This window comes from Myotis brandtii, unplaced genomic scaffold (genome assembly GCF_000412655.1).
Source record: "Myotis brandtii unplaced genomic scaffold, ASM41265v1 scaffold61, whole genome shotgun sequence".
NCBI classification, from domain to species: domain Eukaryota; kingdom Metazoa; phylum Chordata; class Mammalia; order Chiroptera; family Vespertilionidae; genus Myotis; species Myotis brandtii.
In genome coordinates, this window is record NW_005370318.1 from 2,448,636 (window position 1) to 2,456,094 (window position 7,459).

The 7,459-nt window shown below is 49.2% G+C and overlaps 1 long non-coding RNA gene across 1 annotated transcript in view; it reads right to left on the reverse strand.

Annotated features, from left to right (window-relative positions):
* Positions 1-3,418: 3,418 nt before the first annotated feature.
* Positions 3,419-7,459, reverse strand: part of LOC106728406 — an 8,484-nt gene continuing 4,443 nt past the window's right edge. Inside the window, exons 2-3 of the long non-coding RNA XR_001364710.1 lie at positions 4,673-4,774; positions 3,419-3,528 (exon numbers count right to left, since the gene is read on the reverse strand). This is a non-coding gene — a long non-coding RNA (uncharacterized LOC106728406). The remainder of the gene's footprint in view (positions 3,529-4,672; positions 4,775-7,459) is intronic.

A 7,459-nucleotide genomic window follows, 5' to 3' on the forward strand; every position in this document is an offset into this window, starting at 1 on the left:
GGACAGCCTCAAGCACTGCCCCCCACCCAGCAGGGTCACAGATCTGAGTCCCGGACTGCAGACAGCCTCCCGCGGTGCCCCCCGCCTGGCAGGGTCACAGATCTGGGTCCTGGGACCTTGGACAGCCTCAAGCACTGCCGCCCCACTCGCGAGGACATGGATCCAGGTCCCAGACTGCGGACAGCCTCAAGCACTGCCCCCCTCCTGGCAGGGTCACAGATCCGGGTCCCAGGACCGCGGACAGCCTCAAGCACTGCCCCCGCCTGGCAGGGTCACAGATCTGGGTCCTGGGACCTTGGACAGCCTCAAGCACTGCCGCCCCACTCGCGAGGACATGGATCCAGGTCCCAGACTGCGGACAGCCTCAAGCACTGCTGCCCGCCTGGCAGGGTCACAGATCCGGGTCCCAGACCGCAGACAGCCTTGCCTGCTGCCGCCTGCCTTCAGTATGCAAATTAGCCACCATCTTGTTGCTTCAGGGTGGGGGTCCCCACTGGGGTGCCTGACCAGTCTGGGTGAGGGCTGAGGGCTTTTTTCAGGCTGGTGGGCGAATGAAGTTCCAAACCTCTCCTTTTTTTCTTTTTTTTTTTTATTCTGGCATTTATTTACCTTCTATGGCTGTCACTGGAGCTGAGAGCCGGCTTTCTCTCTGAGGCTCGGCTGCTGAAAGCAGGTTTCTGGCCTTTGTTTACCTTCTGTATTTGAAACAATGTTGCGACTCCAGCTCTGAGATCCCGGCTGACTGAAAGGAGGTTTCTGGGGTTTTGTTTAGCTTCTATATTTGTTACAATGTTTCAAACTGCAAGCTCAGAGGCCGGCAGCGCAGGTGGGGAACGTTGGAGTCCTCCGTCACTGAAGCAAGCAAGCCTCCTGTTAGCTTTACGCTGCCTGACTGCCGGCCGCCATCTTGGCTGGCCGTTAATTTCATATTGCCCTGATTAGCCAATGGGAAGGGTAGCGGAGTGACACCAATTTGCATGTTTCTCTTTTATTAGTGTAGGTATATAAAGAGGTAATATGCAAATTAGCCAGGACACTGTAACAGTCACAACCGGCTCAGGAGGAGGCTGCGCACTCAGGGGGTGCCGCCCCTGGCCCCAGCGGCTGCAGCAGATGCTGGGGTCAGGGGCGGGCCTGGAGTGGAGACACAACACACAGGGGGGCCGCCCCTGCTGGGAGACAGCATGTCAGCAGTCCCACCTCTGCTCATGAGCTGCAGAGGAAACATCTTTTCTTACCTCTCATTGGCTAAGCTCCCTGTATGCCACTCACAGTGTTCTTGGTAAGTTGGGTAATAAGAATCCAAGAAGGTGATCTAGGGTTTTTCCACCTCACTCCTGGAGGAAAAAATGAAGGTCCGCTGCTGGAGGGGCTAAGAAATGTCATATCCTGCCCTAGCCGGTTTTGCTCAGTGGATAGAGCCTTGGCTTGTGAACCACAGGGTCCAGGTTCAATTCTGATCAAGGGCATGTACCTAGGTTGCAGGCTCCTCCCTGGCTGGGGCCTAGGTCAGGGCTCATGCAGGAGGCAACCAATCGAAGTGTCCCTTTCACATTGATGTTTCTCTCTATCTTTCCCTCTCTCTTCCATGCTCTCTAAGAATCAATGGAAAAATATCCTCAGGTGAGGATAAAAAAGAAAGGAAGAAAGGAAGAAAGAAATATCATATCCTATGAAAGGGACATCTTGAAAATGCCTAAAGAAAATTGTCATTTTTTTGTGGTGAAGGGACTGGAGTCTGTGTTTATGAAAACACCTTGGTGGCTGTGGCAGCCGGCAGTGGCAGCAGCAGTGGAGTGATGGGGGTGGTACCTTCCCCTGATCAGCCGGTCGCCTCCCACAGAGAGAGACCAGACTGCAGCCTAAGCTGTCAGTAGGACATCCCCTGAGGGCTCCCAGACTGTGAAAGGGGGCAGGCTGGGCTGAGGGACCCCTCCCCCAGTGCATGAATTTCATGCACCAGGCCTCTAGTAAATTCGCTCCGGGCGACCGCGAATCAAGAGTGGAATTTTAGACAGGATAGTTGGGGAAGGCTTTTCATGGGAGAGGACATTTGGACAGTCATGAATAAAGTGAGTGTACAAGTTATGAAGCTAGCCAGGGAAAGAAAGGGCCAGGCAGAAGACAAAGTAAATGCAAAGGCCCTGGGGCTGATAAGTGGCTGCATGTTTGAGGAATAGAACAAGCTCAGTGTGGCTGGGGGGCAGGGAGTGAGGGAGAATAATAGGAGAAGAGATGAGGGAGGGAGGTTAGGGCTCGATCACATGGAACCTTGTGGGCAAATGGTAAGGACTTTGGGTTTGGTTCTGAGAGCAAATAGAGGGGTTGAGCCAAAGAGTTACAGAGTCTGTACTAATTAGAAAGATTATTTTGGATCTTGGTGGAACAGAATGGAAGAGGAGTGGGTTTGAGGTAGAAGCAGGGAGATCTGGGACAGTAAGTAAAAGGGGAGATGATGGTGGCTCAGAACAGAAAAGGTAGAGAAAATGGTCAGATGCCTGGGTGTTGACACACAACGTTTGCCAAAAGGCTGGATGTGGGTGTGAGAAGTAGAGAGGAGCCAAGGACAGTATCAAGATTTTTGGCCCAAGCAAATGGATGGGTGGAGTTGTCATTAGCTAAGATGACCTGGGTTAGAGAAGAAATAGGTTGGGGTAAGGGTGAGGGTGGCAATCAGCAGTTGAGTTTTGGATGCCTTTTCTATATTCTGGTGGTCAGCTAGCATTGATTATTATATGGTAACTAGAGGCCCGATGCACAAAAATTCATGCAAGAGTAGGCCTTCCTTCCCCTGGCTGCTGGCACCGGCTTCCCTCCAGCACCTGGGACCCAGGCTTCCCTCCTCCAGCTGCCAGCAGGCACCTGGGACCAGGGCTGGCTTCCCTCTGGTCCCAGCTTTGTCAGGAAAGACATCCAGAATGATGTCCAGAAGACGTCGGTCTAATTAGCATATTACCCTTTTATTATCAAGGTTGTTGTTCTTGTTACTGCTGATTGGAGGCATACTGAGGACAGGGAGCTGTGTAAGCACTTTAAATATATTATTTCCTTTATTATTCACAACAGTCCAATGGGGATGGATGCTATAATTCCCTGCTTAATAGGGCAGAAGTTGAGGCTCAGAGAGGGGAAGAGACTGGTAGAGCTTGCACAGCTGATGAGCAGCCATCTTCCCAGACAAAGGGATTGAATCCCTGTCTTCAGTGCCTCCTCAGCTCCTGCCTCCACCCCCAATGGGAATGTCTCCCAACCCATGGATCTCAGGACACCGGAGCTGGAAGGACTGTTGGCTGAGGGAAGGGCCACTGCAGAGTCAGGAAATGTGGGAGAGCTCTAACAAACCAGCAAAGCAGGACAGGCTGGGCCCAGGGCATGGTGATCAGAGAGCACTCACATAACCTGACTGTCCCTGTTGGTGGAACTTGGCATCAAACTCCATGGAGTTTATTGCTTTGCTGAAGAAGTTCTTTATTGATTCTTGTTCGTCAGACATCTCCAGGTTGTAGAGAAAGTCTGTACCTGGGAGTCCTTGGATCAGAGTTGAGAAACCCAAACCCAATTAGACACTTAGATGCCCCAAATTCCCAGACACAACCTTGACTTCTGAGCATGTCCCACATATGGCATTTACTTTTTATTCATCTAGTATTTCTGACCTGCTTGGCACTGGGACAAGTTCTAGCCACAATAATTTAGCAAATGTTTATAGGGGCCTAGTATGTGTCAGAGCCATGCCAAGGGCTGGGGCTGCACCGGTGGAAACAGGCTGAATTCTCTGCCCTCAGGGAGCTGGCAGTCTAGTAGGACCGAGGGAAGAGAGAGGATAAGGCAGTGAATACATGGAGATGCAGGAGTTAGGGGCAGATAAGTCTATAAAGGGGCTGATGTCAAAATCTTTAGCAGCCAATCAAAAATGACATCAACCTTAGCTCTGTAGCCTGGTCCTGGGGTTCCCAGGCTATGCCTGGTGTTAATCTTTAGATTTTGGTTGGTGAGGAGGCTGGAGTCCTGGGGGTGAAGCTGATATGGTTGGGGTGATGTGGGGAGCCACTTGGAGAGGCTCTGAGGCAAAGGCTATTTTCCAAGGAGCATAGAAAGAAATTTCAGTATTTTGACCACTGCACATTCTTATGAATGCTATTTCTGTCTATGGGGGGGGGGAAATAAAGGGTAGAATGAGGAATTGAGAGTACTGGGTGAGTTGCTCATTTTCAGGGAGGTCAAGGAAGGTCTTTCTTGCAAATATGACATCTTAGCAGAGACCTGAAGGAAGGGAGGGAGCCCTGTTGGTAGGGGAAGAGAGTTTTAGGCAGAGGGAACAGCATGTGCAAAGGTTCTGGGATGCGCTTAGTATGTTGAGGAGGCTGCTGTAGTAGGATGGAAGTGAATGAATGTGGGAGAGGTAGACAGGGACCAACCCAGGTAGGGAAGGTTCTTAGATTGGGTCTTAGTAGATAAAGCAGGGCAAGAAGATAGGAAAGAGGGGAATCTTGGGAAAAGATTAAATATAGTAATGTAGTGGTAATCAAAATAACTAATGATTAATGGTGTCAACTGTGTCCCAGGCACTATGCTAATTAGAACTTAACTGGCATTGGCTCCTAGTCTGGCTTCTAGGAGAGACTTATGGGTCTGACAAGGCCAGGCATGACCCAAGGCAGGACAATCTCACCTCCGGGACCCTGGGGAATGGGCAGTTGAGCAGTGGATGAGACAAACAGCCCACAGAAGAAAATAACGAGGCTGGAAACCTTCACCATCTTGGGTCAGGCACCTGTGGGAGAGCAGGACAGAGAGGGTAGGTTGTGGGGTTATTCTCTGAGAAGGTCTCCTCAGAGATTGGGTACAGGGCAGCCATAAAACTCATGTAGACCCATTTTACAGATGGAGCCATTGAAGCTCAGAGAGGAAACATAAGTTTTCTCATAGTATAGAGCAAGAAACGGAGGGTCCAAGAGATGAAGTAACCTGCCCAAGGCCATATTTATGCCCAAGAGAGCTGGACATTCAGCTTTTCCTGCAGGATTACAGCCTTCCCAGTAGAGCTGCTCACTGCTCCTGGGAGAGGCACCATAGTTATGAGAACAGTTTCTGAACCCCCATGGTCTCCAAGTGTGGGATTATGGAATTTAGGACAAGTTGCTTCACCATGTGACACTGTGTGCAGGACATCGTATCCGCATTGTACAAGGAGGTATTGGTGGTGATGTGCACTGGCTTCAGAGACAAACAGGCTTGGGAGAGAAGCCCAGCTCAGACACCTACTTGCTGCGTAACTTGGGCAACACAGACTCTTGGAACCTCAGTGACCTCATCTGGAAAATGTGGGTGATACATACTCATACATTCCTCCCAGCCTCGTCATCAGCACTGAGCACAGCATCTTGTACATTGAAAGTGCTCCATACATGGTTACCATGATGCTGGAGAGGTTTACTATTATGATGATTCTCATTCAGTGATTCAAATGACTTATCTTCCTGAGTTGGTGGGGAAGAGTAGGCTCAGCTTCATGGACATGTCCCTGAGGCTGCGGGACACAGGCTAGACTGCAGTACATGAAGACTGTGGTCTAGTTTGCAGTGCTTTGGGGCTGGGATTGGTCCTCAGGACCTTTACCCTCATCTCACAACCCCCTACCCCCCGCCCCCGATGGGTCAAGGACGTGCATGAACATATTGGTAGGATTTTCTGGGCTTCATCCAAATGACAAGGCAAATGGCCCCTATAGGAATCTGAGACTAACAAATAGATGCGGATAGGGATCAATCCTCTCTTTAGAGGACCTGACAGATTCAGGGGAGACTCTAAGCCCAGGACCTACTCAACAACCCCTTGTAAAGTATGCCTTTTGATTTAGCATTTCAATCACCTGGTGATTAGAGGGTTGGACCTTTCAGTCCCATATCCCCTTCCCAACCCATCCCCTTCCTCTGGGGAGGGGAGACGGCCTGAAGATTGAAATTAATCACCACGGCCAATGATTTAATCAATCATGCCTAAGTAATGAAGCCTCCATAAGAATGCAAGAGGAGGGAGTTCAGAGAGCTTCCAGGTTGGTGCACACATGGAGATTCAGGGAGAGTGGCCACCCAGAGAAAACGTGGAAGGCCTCTGCTCCTTCCCACACACCTTGCCCTGTGCATCTCTTCCATCTGACTGTCCCTGAGTAATATCCTTTTACAATAAACTGGTCATCTAGTTAAGGAAAATGTTTCTTGGAGTTTTGTGAGCTGTTTTAGTGAATTAGTTGAACCCAAGGAGGGGGTCATTGGAACTCTGATTTATAGAAGCACAGGTAACAACCAGGACCTGTGATTGGCATCTGAAGTTGAGGGCAGTCTTGTAGAACTGAGCCCTTAACCTGTGGGGTCTGAGGCTATCTCCAGATAGATAGTGTTGAATTGTAGGACACCCAGATGGTGTCAGAGAATTGCTTGGTGGGGGAAAATTCACACACATTGTAGTTGGTATCAGAATCATTAGGCTCTAAGACATCTAGCAGAAAACAGCAGCTAAAAAGCTGAGCAGAGATTTCAGCTCCTACACTATGTGGTGCTGAAGAAACACTGGTTGAAGTTCAAGCCCCAAGGAGATGAAGCGACCTTGGTAGACACTGGGCTTTTGGTGAAGATCCAGAAGACTATGCTGTAGCAGAGAAGGCCATGCCTTAGAAATAAAGGCTTTCCTCTTCCCTGAGGAATAAGAGCAAGACCAAAATAGTTCCAGCCTAATAAAATATAAATCTAAGCCTCAGCAGGATCAAAGCCATCCACTTATACTCTATTTTTCTGCTATCTTCCTTTCTCTTTGGAACAAGATAACATCATTCAGAGCTTCTACAATTTTTTTTAATTGATTGATTTTTAGAAAGAAAGAGGGAGGGAGGAAGGAAGGGTGGGAGGGAGAGAGAGAGAAGCATCAATTTGTTCCACCCATTTACACATTCATTGGTTGATTCTTATATGTGCCCTGACTGGGGATCAAGCCCACAACCTTGGTGTATCAGGACAATGATCTCAACAACTGAGCTGCCAGCCATGTGGTTCAGTGGTTGAGCGTCAACCTGTAAACAAGGAGGTCATGGTTTGATTCCTGATCAGGGCACATGCCCAGGTTGTGGGCTTGATCTCGAGTGTGTGGCCTCCAAGAGGCAGCCAAACACTGATTCCCGCTCATCGTTGATGTTTCTATATCTCTCTTCCTCTCTGAAATCAGTAAAAAATATATTAAAAAACAAACAAACAAATAACTGAGCTACCTGGCCAGAGCTTCCAGAACCTCTACAAGTTTTCATCATAATGCCTAACATTCAATAAAAAATAACATGGCATCTACACTAATAAAAGAGAAACATGCAAATTGGTGTCACACCGCTACCCTTCCCATTGGCTAATCAGGGCGATATGCAAATTAACTGCCAGCCAAGATGACGGCCGGCAGCCAGGCAGCTTGAAGC